Here is an 18050-nt window from a genome sequence, read left to right as displayed (position 1 = left end):
TGTAACTCACGTTTTCTGTATCTCGAAGGGCAACATAAGACCAAGGTACTATAAGCCATAGGGGCACAAGCCCAAAAGATAACATACTTACGTCTTCAAGCTAATCTCGAGTGCATGTGCCGGTAAGGCTATCCTTAATAATGATACAACATAGTATAAGTCGAGATACTTATAAGATATCTAACTGTGCATATCTGTCTACGAGCCTCTACAGGAGTACATGACATAAAGTGGCCGGAACAGGGCCCCGCCATACCCATGCAAATGCATATGCAGCCATGCTGACTCACAAGGCAACTCTGAAGCAAGTGGAGCGCCACAACTCTGCCTGCTGAGCTGGTATCCTTACTGAAAGATCCGTCAAGCTGTATCTCACGACCTTCGGGCATGAAACGCAGCGCCCCAGCAAAGGGACGTCAGTACGAGCAATGTACTGAGTATGCAAGGCGGAAAGTGCAACAAAATAGCCATATACTAAAGATGAGAAGAATAAGGATCAACCTGGCATTTCTGAACTACCGTTGGAAATCTAGCATATGGATACATACCTCTTGGTAACTGCCCGACTGGCTGCAGTCCAGTGGTAAATATATACATCTGCCCAACCAGCCGTAGCACGGTGGTAATAACTGCCCAACCAGCCGTAGCCTGGTGGTAAACACATATCTGCCCAACCGACCATAGCCCGGTGGTAACATCTGCCCGACTGGTCGTAGACCAGTGGTAATTATAATCAGCATCATAACTAAACATCTACTCGTAATCTCTATGCCCTTCCCGTGGTCATCACTTAACCGTAGGGTCTACATAACCACATAAAACTTATAAGCACAACTCAGGTCATTAGTACTTCTTCCCGCTTGACTAAACTATAACCAATTTCTAAGATACAACATGAACCTCTCTTCGAACACTAAATACCTCATTAGAGATCCTCTTCTATCACCCTATTCATGTCTTATAAAACATTCCTTAAGACACCTTCTTAAACTCATTGGATTGTTGGAACTATCGTCATCGCTATCTCTCGCCTTGAAGGAACAAGTATCATAAGGTGAGATCAATCACAATGAATAATTCCAAAGGTCATGAATAAGCTCAATAATATCATAAGGATCATGAGATTCATAGGCTTCTAGCATTTGTGGAAGCAACGATATTATGGATATAGTACAAAGGTTTACAACAAGGAATCATGCCTTTAGAAAAAAAGGTTCTAGCCTTAACATACCTGGAATCTTGCTCCTTGACCTTTCCACTTATCTCTTGACTTGTAATCTACATATAAAATCGTTCATACTCTTATTAGGCTCACCATCATACACTTGTCTTAAGCCTTTAATTAAAATCCCTTTAGAATCTGCCGAAATTCGGGTAGCATCTCCCCTGTTTATATGCCTAACCCGAAATCTCAATTCAACAACCAATAACAACAACAACAATACCAACATCAATAACATCATTTCCAACACCAATATGTACCATAAAACATCCCACACGCTGTTTTCCAACTTCCATAACTGACGAACTTACTACACAATTATTTAACGACTTTATCTCCGTAAATAAACCTTAAATAATACCAAGAGAGAAAGATTCATACCTCTTTTCTTGTTAAGACAGCAATACCCTCAATATCCACGCTAAAATTCACCGCAAAACAATACTAGAATCACAACCATGCGTTACCCGGACCTAAACCACTACTCCGCGACATAAAAATTGCTCACTTTTTGTTTCCCTCTCTCTCTCTCTTCAATTTCTGGAAATTTCCAGTAAAATTTGATGTAAAAAGAGGGTTCTTACCCTTTTTATAAGGGTCAAATTTGGGTCGGGTACTGTAGCAGCACTGTAGCAGGTCGGTACTGAAGCAGTACTGTAGCACACGTTTCTGCTCTGTCAGCTGAACTTGTAACGTCCATAATTCTCTACTCCGATGTCCTATCGATGAGCGGTTTATCGCGTTGGAAACTAGACTCGACGAACTTCATTTTAGGCTTTTGTTTCACTTCAAAACACTTCATATGCTAAGAGATATTCGTCCCTCAATTTTGACCAAAATGTTCACACGAAACTTTACCCATCCTTTTTCCAAAGTCGTACTACTCCATTTTTTCCGCTCATTTCTTCATAAAATCTTCTGGTATACCTTATATACATCCTTCACTCATTAAATATACTTAATACTGCTTGCTCCTTATATTCCAAAGTGGTTTTACTTAACCATAGCTCAACGTACTTACATTCAAATTTAATAAGTGCTTCTCCGAAAGTACGGGGTGTAACACACAAATACAACCAGAATCTCAAATTCCAATAAACAAAGTTACTTTTCTACAAGGGCAGCCTTATGTTAAATGGACAAAGGAAGAAGTGGACCGGATGAATGCGATTGAGAACCTTCAATATGCAGTAGTCGGGAAATTCTCATATGGATGGCCGGATATTGAGCAATTGCATACAATGATACCTGCACAATGTGGAATTAAAGGTGAGTGTCGAATAGGGTTCTTTAGAAGTCGTTATGTTCTTATAACATTATGGGAAGACTTTGTAAGCCTCACATCAAAGGGATCATATTATCTCACTGATAAGGAAGGGTATTCGTGTCAGATGAGACCATTAATCTATGATACGAAATTCAAGATGGAGGAGGAAACATCAAAGGAAATGGCTTGGATCTCATTTCCTAATTTATTGCCTACATATTTTGTAAAGGGATCCCTTTTCACACTTGCATCTGCAGTAGGCACACCAACACATCTTGATTTGGCAACTATCAACAAAACTAGACCGAGTTGTGCTAGGGTTAAGGTTTTAGTGGATCTACTTACAGATCTACCCAAATCAGTGAGGATGGATATTGAAAATGAACAAACAGGGGCAATAAGGACAGTGAATGTGAAAATACAATACGACTATCTTCCCAAGTATTGCAAGGAATGCATGTTACAGGGACATGATAAATAGGACTGTAGGGTGATTAATCCTGAATTAGGATATGGGAGAAATGAACTGGATGTGGCTGATGAGGGTACTTCTAGTAAATACAATGGGGAACATGGGAAAGAAGTTGTGAAGGAGCAGGAGAGTAACAACAAGGAAACAAGTAAAGTACAAGGGTAAGCAGAACAAAAGGACATACAGGACCAGAACAAAGGGAAACATAAACAAATACTAGTAATGTCATGAGCAAAGGGATGGAAAATCATAAGCATAAGGGGAAATTTAATCATTATTATCATTCTGCAAGAATGCTGTCCAGTGGAAGAATGATAGGTAATCCAAGAAACTGGAACCCTGTAAAAGATAATAGAAAATCAGGTGACGGTAATCAATGCAAGTAATATGATAATGAAAAATTAAAGCAAGACAAGCAAAGGGACAATCAGAAGAAGGCTGATGAAATAGGAAACACAATCAAAACAAACAATCAATTTTGTTACATCCGACATTTTTGCTGATTCGAAAATTCGAGAATTTGACTTGTAATGAATAAGGCCACAATTGGACCTTACTTGGTGTGGATATATAGGTTATGAATACGATGGTGTAGAATTTCGAAAGGTGGCCAAGAGCAAAAATCGGAATTTTGGAAACTTGCTCCATAAATTACAAAATTAGCCAAGTGGGCTCAAAAGAAAATAAGAGAAAATGAGGCCCATTTGGGGAGAGGCCCAACCGGCCATAAGTAAGTGCCAAGCCCATAATAAATTAATTAAGAGGTTAATTATTTATACATGGATAAGTGTCAAGAAGCTTCAAGAAAAAGGATTCAAGAACAAACAAAAACCGAAGAGAGAGAGAGAGGGCATTTCGGGTTTAAGAGAAGAGAAAAGAAAAGGAAAGAAAAAAAATCCCAAGCTTCAAATCTTGATGCAAAAATCTATAATTTTCTTGAATTCTTACTAAGCACAAAGCCCTCTACAAAGTGGTATAAATATTGAGGCCAAAGGTGACCTTGGTGACAAGTGAAAACAACTTGAAGAAAAGGTAAGAATTTTACCATTCCTATGCCATGAAATATATGTATGTATGTTGTAGTATGTGTGAATGAATGAAAAGCATGAAAACTTTGTGTGTTGGAATGAGAGTGGGTTGGCCGAATGTGTGCATGAATTGTAGGTTCAAGTATGGCTTGAATTCATGTTGTAATTTAGTTGTAGTATGGTGGAAATTGTATTAGAAATGAAAGTGGAATGAATTAGTGAAAATTGGAAAATATAGGAGGTGGCCGTGTGGTATTGTTATATGGTGATGGAGTATGAATTTGATCTTGTTTGTATGCTAAGTGTGTTATGGTGAAGTGAATGGAAAAACAACAATCTTTATTGTCATGGAAAAATGGTTATCAAGTTGTTGTAGGAAAACATGCAACTTTGTTATGATTTATGTAAAAATGGAAATGCAAGTATCAAGAGGCAAATCATGATTATTGTTGATGAATTTGGAAGATGGAAATATATAATGAACTTGTAGGTTGAAGGTTAGGAAAAATTGGAAAAGTAGTGGCTTAATGGAAAGTTTGAATGTTTGCATATCTTATGAATATTGTGTGAAAATGGTATGGATGCCTCCGATGTATGTTGTAATGATTTTGATGGATGATGAATATGAAAATAACAAGTTTGGTTTGGAAATGTAAGTTGGAAACGAAAGATGTTTCGTTATGTCGAAAGATGGCTAGTGATGCCATAGTGTATGTTTTAATGTCTGTTATTGTTTTGATGTTGTCTCTGGGTTGTTGTGTTGATGAATTGAGCCGAGCTAAGTCTCGGGGATGTCTTATATACAGAGGAAATGCTGCCGAAATTTCGGTAGGCAAGTATGTGTTAAGTTGAATTATTGAAAAGTTTGAAACTAACAAATGGTAAACTTGACCATTTCTAGATTTTGGACGAAATTGAAGTCGACGCCAAGCGAGCGTAAGGCGCTATCGAGGTATGTGAAGCATTTCCCTTTGTTCCTAGCCATGTTCTGGATGTGATAGGCTCGGCCGCGAGCCTTAAGTACGACTCCGTTCCCCGGAATTCGAGACGGAAAACCGCTCCAATTCCTTCAATCCAATTGAAGCTATTTTCTTACAATTGCCTTTAAAATGAATTTTTGTATGAAACTTCCCTAAACGGAGTCGGAACACTTCCAAACGATTACGGATGACCTCATAAGGTCTATTGTCGGTAAATTACATATGTTGCCTCGAGTTGGTCCGAGGCGGGCCCACAAGGCCCGATATCTTCTGTAATACTTTAAATACTTCCATTTTGTCCGATTTTCTCAGAAAACAATTGAACTATTATTTTGATTATGATACAACTATTTTTATGAAATTCTTACAAAATGACTTCTGAACATCTGAGAATTCGATTCTGATAATGATCTGTCGTGCCTTCCCAAGTAGGATGTAGGCGCGTACTATGCATACTATCTGGATACTCTAATTTTGGCTCGCCATTTGGCACCCTTCAGTCTGATTGAGTCGGTATGTGAGTCTGTATGTATGTGGTTTCTCATGGATCTGTTCGTGGCTGTCTCAATGCATTCCTTCACTGCGTCCCGGGCCAGGTTCTGTTATCGTGCATATTTCTCTGCATTGTTCACCGCGTCCCTCGGTGTGCGGGCCGGGATCTGTTATATCTGTATGATTATGATATATTGATCTGTGTATGGGGATGGCGGCCAGGATGGCATCTGATATGATCTGATCTGATTCTGTCTGTCCACCGCGTCCCGTACTAAGAAGGCCGGGTTCTGTTACCGCGCCCCCAGACAGGGTCGGAATCTGTATGTCTGTATGCATGTGCCATCAGTATTTATACAAGCACATGCCTCTGTATGATTCTGTATGATTCTGTATGGTTCAGTATGACTCTGCACTACTCTGCATGCATAATTCTGTCTGTCCGTCTGAATTACGACTATGTCTGTATGTCTGTATGGCTTCTGATTCTATATGTCCGTATGGATTCTGATTCTGTATGTCCGTAGGGATTCTGATTCTGCTCGTCTGTCCGGATTATGATTTCGTCGGTCTGTCCGAACCATGATTCTGTTTATCTGTATGGACCACGATTCTGTATGTCTGTCTGGATCATGACTCTGCCCGTCTGTCTAATGTATGGTTCTGTCCGTTATATTTCTGTGACTCTGGTTCAGACTATGATTGTATCTGTTATGTTTCTGCTTTACATACTCGGTACATTTTTCGTACTAACCCCCGTTCTTCGGGGGCTGCGCTACATGCCCGCAGGTACAGACGCACCAGGGGATACGCCGCCAGCGTAGGTTTCTGACTCTGTTGTTCGAAGAGCTCCTTTGATCCGGAGCGTACACTTTTGGTATATATCTTCTGTTTTCCGTATGTTCTGTATGTGTGGAAATTCTGGGTACGACGGGGCCCTGTCCCGTCATCTGATTCTGTATGTCTGTAGAGGCCTGTAGATAGATGTGTGGGTTACGGGTTTCGTCTGTATGTTAGCCTTATCGGCTTATCTGTAAATGTCTGCATGTTCAGGTATATATATATATATATATATGTTTGCGCGCGTGCCGTATCTGTATCAGCTTACTTCTGTAACATCTGTTTTAAAAAAAAATATGTATGATACGAAATTCGGTCAGGTAGGTATGTACGGGTACCCAGTTAGGGTACCAGTCGCGGCCCACGGGGTTGGGTCGTGACAAAAGTGGTATCAGAGCGGTTAGTCCTCGGTATGGCTACAGGCCGTGTCTAGTAGAGTCTTGTTTATCGATGTGTTGTGCACCACATCTATAAACAGGAAGCTACAGGGCATTTAGGATGTTACCCTTCTTTGGATTCTTAGATCGTGCGATAAAGCTGTATGATTAGGATGATTCTCCCCTACGAATTGTTGTATCTATAGCGAGGCTCCAAAAGAGCAGAAGTGTCGGTTTTTGGGGAAAATGTTTCTGACCCTCTTCCTGCAGGTGATTGTAGGCTGATAAAGAATGAAGAGGAGCGCTTCGGATGATGGGGATGGGGGCGCTAAGAAGGCCCCTAGGACGTCACCAGGACCGAGTAGGCAGATCCCCAGCTACTCGATTAAGACAGACCCTTCGGAGGATCCAGAGACAATTCCTCCAGAGTTTTTGATCCCCAGAGCAGAGGCTCCCAAGGAAGACAGTTATGATACCGACCCCTCGGAGGACCCAGCGACGATACCTCCAGAGTTTCTTACTCCCAGGGAGGAGGATAGCCCCGATGCTGAGCCACTAGAGCATTCCTCTGGGACGCCGGAGGAGGAGGTTCCCGAGGGCGTGCCAGCAGCTCCTGTAGTGGAGCAGTATGTTAGACAGGCCTCCCCGGAGAGTGTCACGCCCTACCCCAGCCCTTTGTCCTGGCCGTCGGTGAACCAGGAATTGCCGGGCTACTTATACTCCTCCGATTCAGATGCAGGTAATAGTGGGGGCCAGACAGACGACGATGATGAGGGACACAATTCCCACGGCAGCTCCCCAGGTTAGACCCGAGTTTGATCAGTTATGAGTACATAAGTTTCCTAGAATTTTCGATGTGTGTATGATATTTGTAAAATGTTGTTCAATGACGACGACGGAAATTTAAAAGGATTAGAGACTTAGTGACCAAAGGTAAGGGCGACTGAGATGTCCCCACCGTTAGTGTGAGTCTAGAAATCCCGGATGAAAGTAAACGGGAAAGTGCCTCCGATGCCGTTTGAGTTGGGCACGTGTGGTAAGTGTCGACGACGTTATAATTCTTATTTGAAGTTATCAGCCCCGTGTGGGTGCGATACGATATGATATGATATGTATGTGTGTATATATGTGTTGGCCCTGTGCGGCATGGTTGGTATTTCTGGTGTACAGGTTTTGGATAGTAAGAAAAACAGAGGAACCTCTGCCCAAATTTTTCCAGAAATATGGAGGAAAACATGTAGATTAAGTACAAAAAGGTCCGCGATACTTGTCGGACTTTAGTTTTCTTCTGTCGGTGGCCGGAGAACACCTTGCGGTGACATTTTATCAGATTCCACCGACTATTTGGAGGCGGAATTCGTGGGACGAAGACTTAAATCCGTGGGTTACCCGTAATCATATGTATATGTGTATGAAAGTGAATGTTTAAGATTCAGAAAGGCGACATGGTAATTGTACGACTTAGCCGGGGGTGGGACCCACTACAAAATCTTTCCGAAAATTTGCTAAGACCCCGATTTGCCCTAAAATTACGTGACAAAGGTCGTGCGGGGCAATCGACGAAATTATATTAGCCCTAACGCGTCAAAATGCATGAAAGTTTCGGAGTTAAGCGTGCTCAAGCCAGAGCAATTCTGGGATGGGTGACCCCCTGGGAAGTAATGCAAAGTTTTGCACAAGTGTAAGTATGATAGATATAAATGGAAATTTGGGGTAACCAAAAGGAAAATAGAATGTGTGGAGTAATTAGTGCCCTTACAGGGGTCGCGCAGAACGAGGTGGACTAAATGGGCAAAAAGAAAAAGGTACAACACCGCTCGGGAAATTGAGTGAATTCGAATAACAGTCAGAGACGCTCGCCAGTAAGATATTAGTAAATATATCTGTATGTGTGTATGTGTATGTGTATGATTTCGTTTGGTGCCCATATGGGTCAAGAGCCGAGTTCCGGCAACTAACGTTGTGATAGACGAAAGGTTTTACTAAACCGAATACATGAAACGAAGTGGGGGTGAGGACACAAATGCTGTCAAGGACTAGAAAAACCCCTATTCCATTATAACTCAGTTTGGTATGACGATGTCTGAAAAAGAAAATGAGTATGGATGGTAGGAAAGATGAAGGATAAGAAGCGTGAATAAGCGGAATCTCTGAAAGAGTCGATAAACGACACGCGAAACGATTTGTATGACAACTTGGCTAACAAGTTTACCAATAAGGGAATTTTTTCATAAATCACTGGAGCCTTACTAAGAGTGATCTGATTCGGATTCAGATTCTATCTGTTATACTTCTGCACTCCCGATTCTGATAAGGCTCTGCCTATTACGCCTCTGTATTTCTGAACTCGATTATGTTTCCGTCTGATAAATCTTTGTATGTCCGATTCTGAATACGTTTCTGGTTGGCATACCTCTGTACGATTGACTCTGATTACGAATCTGTCTGACACACCTCTGTATGTCTGACTCTGGATATGAATCCGTCTGATATGCCTCTGTACGTCTGATTTTGATCACGCGTCTGTCTGATACATCTCCGTATGACTGATTCTAATTACGACTCTGTCTGACACATTTCTGTCTGTCTGACTTTGATCACGACTGTATGATACATTTCTGTACGTCTGCTTCTGATTTCGAACCTGTCTGATACCTCTCTGTACGTCTGACTCCGATCTCAGATTTGTCTGACATACTTCCGTACCTCTGATTTTGCCTATGAATCCGTCTGCCATAGTTTAATACGTCTGCCTCCGATTACGAATCCGTCCGAAATGCTTCTACGCGTCCGGTCCTAGTTCCGAATCTGTTTGGTATGAAGTGTCGGGTATGAAGTAGGATTTCGATAATGTGGTAAGAAACTCAGAAGTGTAACAAGAAGTGCTGATTAATTATAACGTCTGAAAGGCATCCGTCTGTTACGAGAATATAGCTTATGGTTCGATGATTATGTGGGGTATGAGCAAATATATTATGAAGGCGTTTGAATCAGTGATGTGAAAAATTACCCCATAATGTTGGTGAAGAAGCCATGTCGGAAAGTCAACAAAGGACGACTATAAAGAGAACCCTCCCGAAGTAGTGTGACGCCCCATAAGGTCGATTTAACATTCGAGGACGAATGTTTTTAAAGGGGGGGAGGATGTTACATCCGACATTTTTGCTTATTCAAAAATTTGAGAATTTGACTTGTAATGAATAAGGCCACAATTGGACCTTACTTGGTGTGGATATATAGGTTATGAATACGATGGTGTAGAATTTGGAAAGGTGGCCAAGAGCAAAAATCAGAATTTTGGAAACTTGCTCCATAAATTACAAAATTAGCCAAGTGGGCTCAAAAGAAAATAAGAGAAAATGAGGCCCATTTGGGGAGAGGCCCAACCGGCCATAAGAAAGTGCCAAGCCCATAATAAATTAATTAAGAGGTTAATTATTTATACATGGATAAGTGTCAAGAAGCTTCAAGAAAAAGGATTCAAGAACAAACAAAAACCAAAGAGAGAGAGAGAGAGAGAGGGCATTTCGGGTTTAAGAGAAGAGAAAAGAAAAGGAAAGAAAAAAAAATCCCAAGCTTCAAATATTGATGCAAAAATCTATAATTTTCTTGAATTCTTACTAAGCACAAAGCCCTCTACAAAGTGGTATAAATATTGAGGCCAAAGGTGACCTTGGTGACAAGTGAAAAAAACTTGAAGAAAAGGTAAGAATTTTACCATTCCTATGCCATGAAATGTATGTATGTATGTTGTAGTATGTGTGAATGAATGAAAAGCATGAAAACTTTGTGTGTTGGAATGAGAGTGGGTTGGCCGAATGTGTGCATGAATTGTAGGTTCAAGTATGGCTTGAATTCATGTTGTAATTTAGTTGTAGTATGGTGGAAATTGTATTAGAAATGAAAGTGGAATGAATTAGTGAAAATTGGAAAATATAGGAGGTGGCCGTGTGGTATTGTTATATGGTGATGGAGTATGAATTTGATCTTGTTTGTATGCTAAGTGTGTTATGGTGAAGTGAATGGAAAAACAACAATCTTTATTGTCATGGAAAAATGGTTATCAAGTTGTTGTAGGAAAACATGCAACTTTGTTATGATTTATGTAAAAATGGAAATGCAAGTATCAAGAGGCAAATCATGATTATTGTTGATGAATTTGGAAGATGGAAATATATAATGAACTTGTAGGTTGAAGGTTAGGAAAAATTGGAAAAGTAGTGGCTTAATGGAAAGTTTGAATGTTTGCATATCTTATGAATATTGTGTGAAAATGGTATGGATGCCTCCGATGTATGTTTTAATGATTTTGATGGATGATGAATATGAAAATAACAAGTTTGGTTTGGAAATGTAAGTTGGAAACGAAAGATGTTTCGTTATGTCAAAAGATGGCTAGTGATGCCATAGTGTATGTTTTAATGTCTGTTATTGTTTTGATGTTGTCTCTGGGTTGTTGTGTTGATGAATTGAGCCGAGCTAAGTCTCGGGGATGTCTTATATACAGAGGAAATGCTGCCGAAATTTCGGTAGGCAAGTATGTGTTAAGTTGAATTATTGAAAAGTTTGAAACTAACAAATGGTAAACTTGACCATTTCTAGATTTTGGACGAAATTGAAGTCGACGCCAAGCGAGCGTAAGGCGCTATCGAGGTATGTGAAGCATTTCCCTTTGTTCCTAGCCATGTTCTGGATGTGATAGGCTCGGCCGCGAGCCTTAAGTACGACTCCGTTCCCCGGAATTCGAGACGGAAAACCGCTCCAATTCCTTCAATCCAATTGAAGCTATTTTCTTACAATTGCCTTTAAAATGAATTTTTGTATGAAACTTCCCTAAACGGAGTCGGAACACTTCCAAACGATTACGGATGACCTCATAAGGTCTATTGTCGGTAAATTACATATGTTGCCTCGAGTTGGTCCGAGGCGGGCCCACAAGGCCCGATATCTTCTGTAATACTTTAAATACTTCCATTTTGTCCGATTTTCTCAGAAAACAATTGAACTATTATTTTGATTGTGATACAACTATTTTTATGAAATTCTTACAAAATGACTTCTGAACATCTGAGAATTCGATTCTGATAATGATCTGTCGTGCCTTCCCAAGTAGGATGTAGGCGCGTACTATGCATACTATCTGGATACTCTGATTTTGGCTCGCCATTTGGCACCCTTCAGTCTGATTGAGTCGGTATGTGAGTCTGTATGTATGTGGTTTCTCATGGATCTGTTCGTGGCTGTCTCAATGCATTCCTTCACTGCGTCCCGGGCCAGGTTCTGTTATCGTGCATATTTCTCTGCATTGTTCACCGCGTCCCTCGGTGTGCGGGCCGGGATCTGTTATATCTATATGATTATGATATATTGATCTGTGTATGGGGATGGCGGCCAGGATGGCATCTGATATGATCTGATCTGATTCTGTCTGTCCACCGCGTCCCGTACTAAGAAGGCCGGGTTCTGTTACCGCGCCCCCAGACAGGGCCGGAATCTGTATGTCTGTATGCATGTGCCATCAGTATTTATACAAGCACATGCCTCTGTATGATTCTGTATGGTTCAGTATGACTCTGCACTACTCTGCATGCATAATTCTGTCTGTCCGTCTGAATTACGACTATGTCTGTATGTCTGTATGGCTTCTGATTCTATATGTCCGTATGGATTCTGATTCTGTATGTCCGTATGGATTCTGATTCTGCTCGTCTGTCCGGATTATGATTTCGTCGGTCTGTCCGAACCATGATTCTGTTTATCTGTATGGACCACGATTCTGTATGTCTGTCTGGATCATGACTCTGCCCGTCTGTCTAATGTATGGTTCTGTCCGTTATATTTCTGTGACTCTGGTTCAGACTATGATTGTATCTGTTATGTTTCTGCTTTACATACTCGGTACATTTTTCGTACTAACCCCCGTTCTTCGGGGGCTGCGCTACATGCCCGCAGGTACAGACGCACCAGGGGATACGCCGCCAGCGTAGGTTTCTGACTCTGCTGTTCGAAGAGCTCCTTTGATCCGGAGCGTACACTTTTGGTATATATCTTCTGTTTTCCGTATGTTCTGTATGTGTGGAAATTCTGGGTACGGCGGGGCCCTGTCCCGTCATCTGATTCTGTATGTCTGTAGAGGCCTGTAGATAGATGTGTGGGTTACGGGTTTCGTCTGTATGTTAGCCTTATCGACTTATCTGTAAATGTCTGCATGTTCAGGTATATATATATATATATATATATATGTTTGCGCGCGTGCCGTATCTGTATCAGCTTACTTCTGTAACATCTGTTTTAAAAAAAAATATATGTATGATACGAAATTCGGTCAGGTAGGTATGTACGGGTACCCAGTTAGGGTACCAGTCGCGGCCCACGGGGTTAGGTCGTGACAAATTTGCAGCTCTAAGTGAAGAAGAACAAGCAGACAATGATGAAGAGAAAGGGAAAGAAATCCAGGAAAAATCCAAGAAGATACCAGGTGATCTGATGGAGATACCAGAAGAAAAGGTAGAAGGTGCTAATAGTAGCACAACCAAAAGGAAAGAGATGGAAAATGATGCAGAGCTTAATCCTATTAACATTAAAGAGGGAGTGGAAACTTCTTTTCCCTCTACATCTGTAAATCATGAGCAAACCATTCAAGAGAAAAGTGAAGAATCAGTTCAAGAGGAAAGTGAAGAATCAGTCTTCAATGGAAGAGATACAAAGGAAGATTTTGAAGTAATAGAGAAGGTGGATGCTAAACTGTCAAACCAGGAATCTGTAATATTGGTAAGCATAGGTGGTGATTTGAAAAAGGAAAATAATTAAGAAGATAGTCAAGGGGGAATCAATGGAGCAAGATCAGGGCAAGCAGGAGGAGATAAAAGAGGTTCTTCTTGATAACTTGGGGGTGACAGAAATGATGAATATCAAAACTAAGCCACCTGATGATCAAGTAGAAAATACACAGTCAAAAGAAATCATTCAGATATAGAGGAGGACAATAGCAAGGAGAAACAAGCAATTGTATTGAAAGAACCAACCCATGCTGAGAAAGATATAAGGGGAAATCAAAAAGAATTATCAGGAGCAATGCAAAATCAGTTGACACTATCAGGGGAACATTCAGATCCAAATGCTATTTTAGAGGATATAGTGAATCACAAAGTATCTGAAGAAGAGTTACATGTGGCTCTAGGGGAAGATAATGAAATGGAAGTGGAGAAAGGCATTGATGTAAAAAATATGAAACATGTGATTAGGAATGCAGACTTATCTCCTAAAGTTGTAGCCAGAAGTGAGAAGAAGATAAAAGGCCAAGAAAATACTTTACCCAAGAGGGTAAATCCAAAAAGGACAGCAGCAACCAAAAGTAAATAATGATTAGAGCTATTATATGGAATATTAGGTCTGTGAACACTCAACAGGCCTTTGAAAGGCTAGTCATACTTCAAAGACAGTATAAGAGTTTCATTGTGGCACTTATGGAACCATTTCAAAACAACAGACATTTGCAGAAATATAAGAGAAGATTGGGGATGGAATCAGCAATTGCAAATACAAATGGTAAAAATCTGATGGGACAGTCTAATGGGAAATTTTGATGGACACAGAACAACAAATCACTCTGAAATTGTGTCATCAAGACATATGCAAGGATAAGATTGCTACTTTTGTATATGCTAAATGTGATGAGGTGGAGAGACTGGAGCTTTGGGATAACTTATATCTTCTAGCTAGTACAATGTCATTACCGTGGATGGTGGGAGGGGATTTTAATGTTATTATGACAAAGGAGGAAAAGCTAGGTGGATTACCAGTTACAGCAGCAGAATGTGAAGATTTTGCTTTTTGTATTAATTCTTGTGGCTTATTTGATATGGGCTTCAAAGGGAGTCCTTTCACATAGTGGAATGGTAGAGCAGTTGAGGACTATATATTTAAGAGACTTGACAGAATTGTGGTCAACCACCCTTTTCAGGAGTCTTTTCCACAAATAGAAGTTGAACATTTGACAAAAACAAGATCAGATCATTCTCCTATGATCTTATCTTGTGGTGAGGAGGCTGTTCGGTTTGTTAAACCATTCAGATTTCTAAATTTGTGGGTGCAACATGATGATTTCAAGGAGATAGTGAAGCAAAACTGGATAAATGACTTTGTAGGAGTATTTAGCTTTCAAACAGAAGTTGAAAAATCTGAAAGGGGCATTGTCAACATTTGGGGATATATTTAAACAACTTGCAATTAGGGAGGAGGTTGTAAAGGTGAAGGATCAACTATTTGAGGAAGATCCTAGTATTATTAATAGAATTATTCTTCAAAAAGCTCAAGCAGAGATGAAGAAGTATTTGAACTTGGAGGAACAATACTGGAGGCTGAAGGCAGGAATATCATGGTTTACAGAAGGGGACAAGAACACTAGTTTTTTCCACAATCTTGTAAATGGAAGAAGGAAAAAATTGCATTTGAGCAGGATTCAAGATGACCAAGGGGCATGGCTGGAAGGGCAGGAGCAGATAGCAGGAAAAGCAGTTAGGTTCTTTCAAAAACAGTTTTCACAAGAAGGGGATAATCAGAATTTTGAATTATTACACCATATTCCTAAGATGGTGTCTCTTGAGAAAAATATTTCACTATGTACATATCCATCAAAGAAGGAAGTTAAGCAAGCTGTTTTTCGTTTAATGGGGACAGTGCTAGTGGACTCGATGGTTTTACTGGTTTGTTTTATCAACAGTGTTGGGACATTGTAGGGGATGATGTTCATGCTATTGTTCTAGCTTTTTTTTTATGGTTCTGATCTTCCCAAGTCTATTACACACACTAATTTGATTCTTATTCCAAAGAAGCAGACGATTCATAACTTTTCTGAGATGAGGCCAATTAGCTTGTCAAACTTTATCAATAAGGTGATTTCAAGAGTAGTTCATGGAAGAATGGAGAAGATAATTCCTAACTTTATTTCATCAAATCAATCAGGATTTGTGAAGGGAAGGAGTATCCTTGAGAACATTTTACTTACACAGGAGATTGTCAAGGATATCAGAATGAGAGGAAAACCAGCCAATGTAGTAACTAAATTAGATATGGCAAACTCACTTAACAAGATCTGCCATTTTGCTAATTTCCCGGTGGGCATCGGCTTTTGGAAGATGTATTTGAGTGGATCCATCCTTGAGATCAAGTACGTGGTGTACGCAGATAAATAGTGCCTCAACCTTTGTGCGATCCATGTCAAAGCACAGTATGTGCGTTCCAACAAAGTGTATCTTGCCTCGTACGGTGTGAATTTCTTGCTTAGGTAGTAAATGGCTTGCTACTTTTTCCCCGTCTCATCGTGTTGTCCTAACACACATCCAAACGCACCATCCAATATGGACAAGTACAGAAATAGAGGTTTTTCCGGTTCTGGCGGGACCAATACGGGTTGACTGGACAAGTACTCTTTGATTCTGTCAAAGGCCTTCTGACACTCTTCTGTCCATTTTGTGGCAGCATCTTTCTTCAGCAGCTTAAGTATGGGTTCACAAATCACCGTTGATTGTGCGATGAATCGACTAATGTAATTGAGCCTTCCAAGGAAACTCATTACATCTTTCTTGCTCTTCGGGGGAGGCAAGTCTTGGATTGCCTTGATTTTTGAAGGATCCAACTCTATACCTTTTCTGCTAACAATGAATCCCAATAATTTTTCCAGCAGGAACTCCAAACGCACATTTTGTTGGATTTAACTTCTAGTTGTACCTCTGCAATCGTTCAAAGAATTTCCTTAGGTCAGCAAAATCATCTGAACTCCTTTGAGATTTGATAATGACATCGTCCACGTAGACTTCGATCTCCTTATGAATCATATCATGGAATAAAGTAGTCATGGCACTTATATAGGTCGCACCAGCATTCTTGAGGCCAAATGGCATTACTCGGTAGCACTACACTCCCCATGGAGTGGTAAATGCCATCTTTTCTGCATCATCCTCATGCATCAAAATCTGATGATATCCTGCAAAGTAATCGACAAATGATTGCAACTTATGTTTTGCACAGTTATCGATGAGTATGTGGATGTTTGGAAGGGGAAAGTCATCCTTAGGACTAGCTTTGTTGAGATCCCGATAATCCACACATATCCTGATTTTTCCATCCTTCTTGGAAACGGGCATAATGTTGGCCAACCAGGAAGTGTAGTTTGTAACCCTTATGACATTTGCTTCAATCTGCTTAGTGACTTCCTCTTTGATCGTTAAACTCAAATCGGGCTTGAACTTCCTTGGCTTTTGCTTGATCGGCGGGCGGGTGGGACCAGTTGGTAGCCTCTAAGAGACGATGTCGGTGCTCAGCCCGGGCATGTCATCGTAGGACCAAGCAAATACGTCAACATACTGCTTAAGAAATTCTAACAGTTCTTGCTTCAACCAGAGGGGTGAAGGGAGATCCTTTATCCCCAATTCTTTTCTTGTTATCGGCAGAGGTATTATCAAGGGCCTTAAACTCATTATTTGAAGACAGCAAATTCATTGGCTATGGGATGCCAAAATGGACAAATCTTTTGAATCATCTGGCATATGCAGATGATACCATCATTTTTGCCTCTGCTAATATAGAATCACTACAAAGGATCATGCATATTTTGGCTAGTTATGAGAGGACTTCTGGGCAGTTGGTTAATAAGGACAAGAGTTCTTTCTATATGCACTCTAATGTTGGTAATGCTCTGTGCCCAACAGTTGGTAATGTCACAGGTTTTACCAAGGGGCAATTCCCCTTTACATACTTAAGAAGCCCCATTTTTCATGCAAGAAAGAATAAGATATTCTATGATGAGTTGATTAGGAAGGTGAAGGCTAAGTTACATTCATGGAAAGGAAAATTACTTTCTTTTGGAGGTAAGGTTGTTCTAATCAAAAGTGTATTGCAAAGCTTGCCAATATATTTATTATCAGTGCAGGCACCTCCCAAGTGTGTCTTGAATGAATTACACAAGATATTTGCTAGATATTTCTGGAGTGATAAGGAAGAAGGGAGGAGTAAGCACTGGGCAGTTTGGCAGGATATGTGTCTTCCTTTGGAGGAGGGTGGTTTGGGATTTAAATCCTTGTTTGATGTCTCTAGTGCTTTATTTGCTAAACTATGGTGGAGATTCAGAACAACTAGTTCTTTGTGGGCTAACTATATGTGGAACAAATACTGTAAAAAAGTAATTCCTACTTTAGTACAATGGAAGGGTGGATCATAAATTTGGAAAAAGATGTTGGAAGCTAGAGAAGCTGTGGAACATGAATTATGGTGGGAGATTAAAGGTGGGTCTGCCAATGTGTGGTATGAGAACTGGACCAAAATGGGTGCTTTGCATTATATTGTTCATATAGAAAAGCTTCAAGGATACTGGG

The sequence above is a fragment of the Lycium barbarum genome, chromosome 3, assembly GCF_019175385.1.
Source record: "Lycium barbarum isolate Lr01 chromosome 3, ASM1917538v2, whole genome shotgun sequence".
Taxonomy (NCBI): domain Eukaryota; kingdom Viridiplantae; phylum Streptophyta; class Magnoliopsida; order Solanales; family Solanaceae; genus Lycium; species Lycium barbarum.
Note: the sequence above shows the minus strand (reverse complement) of the source record.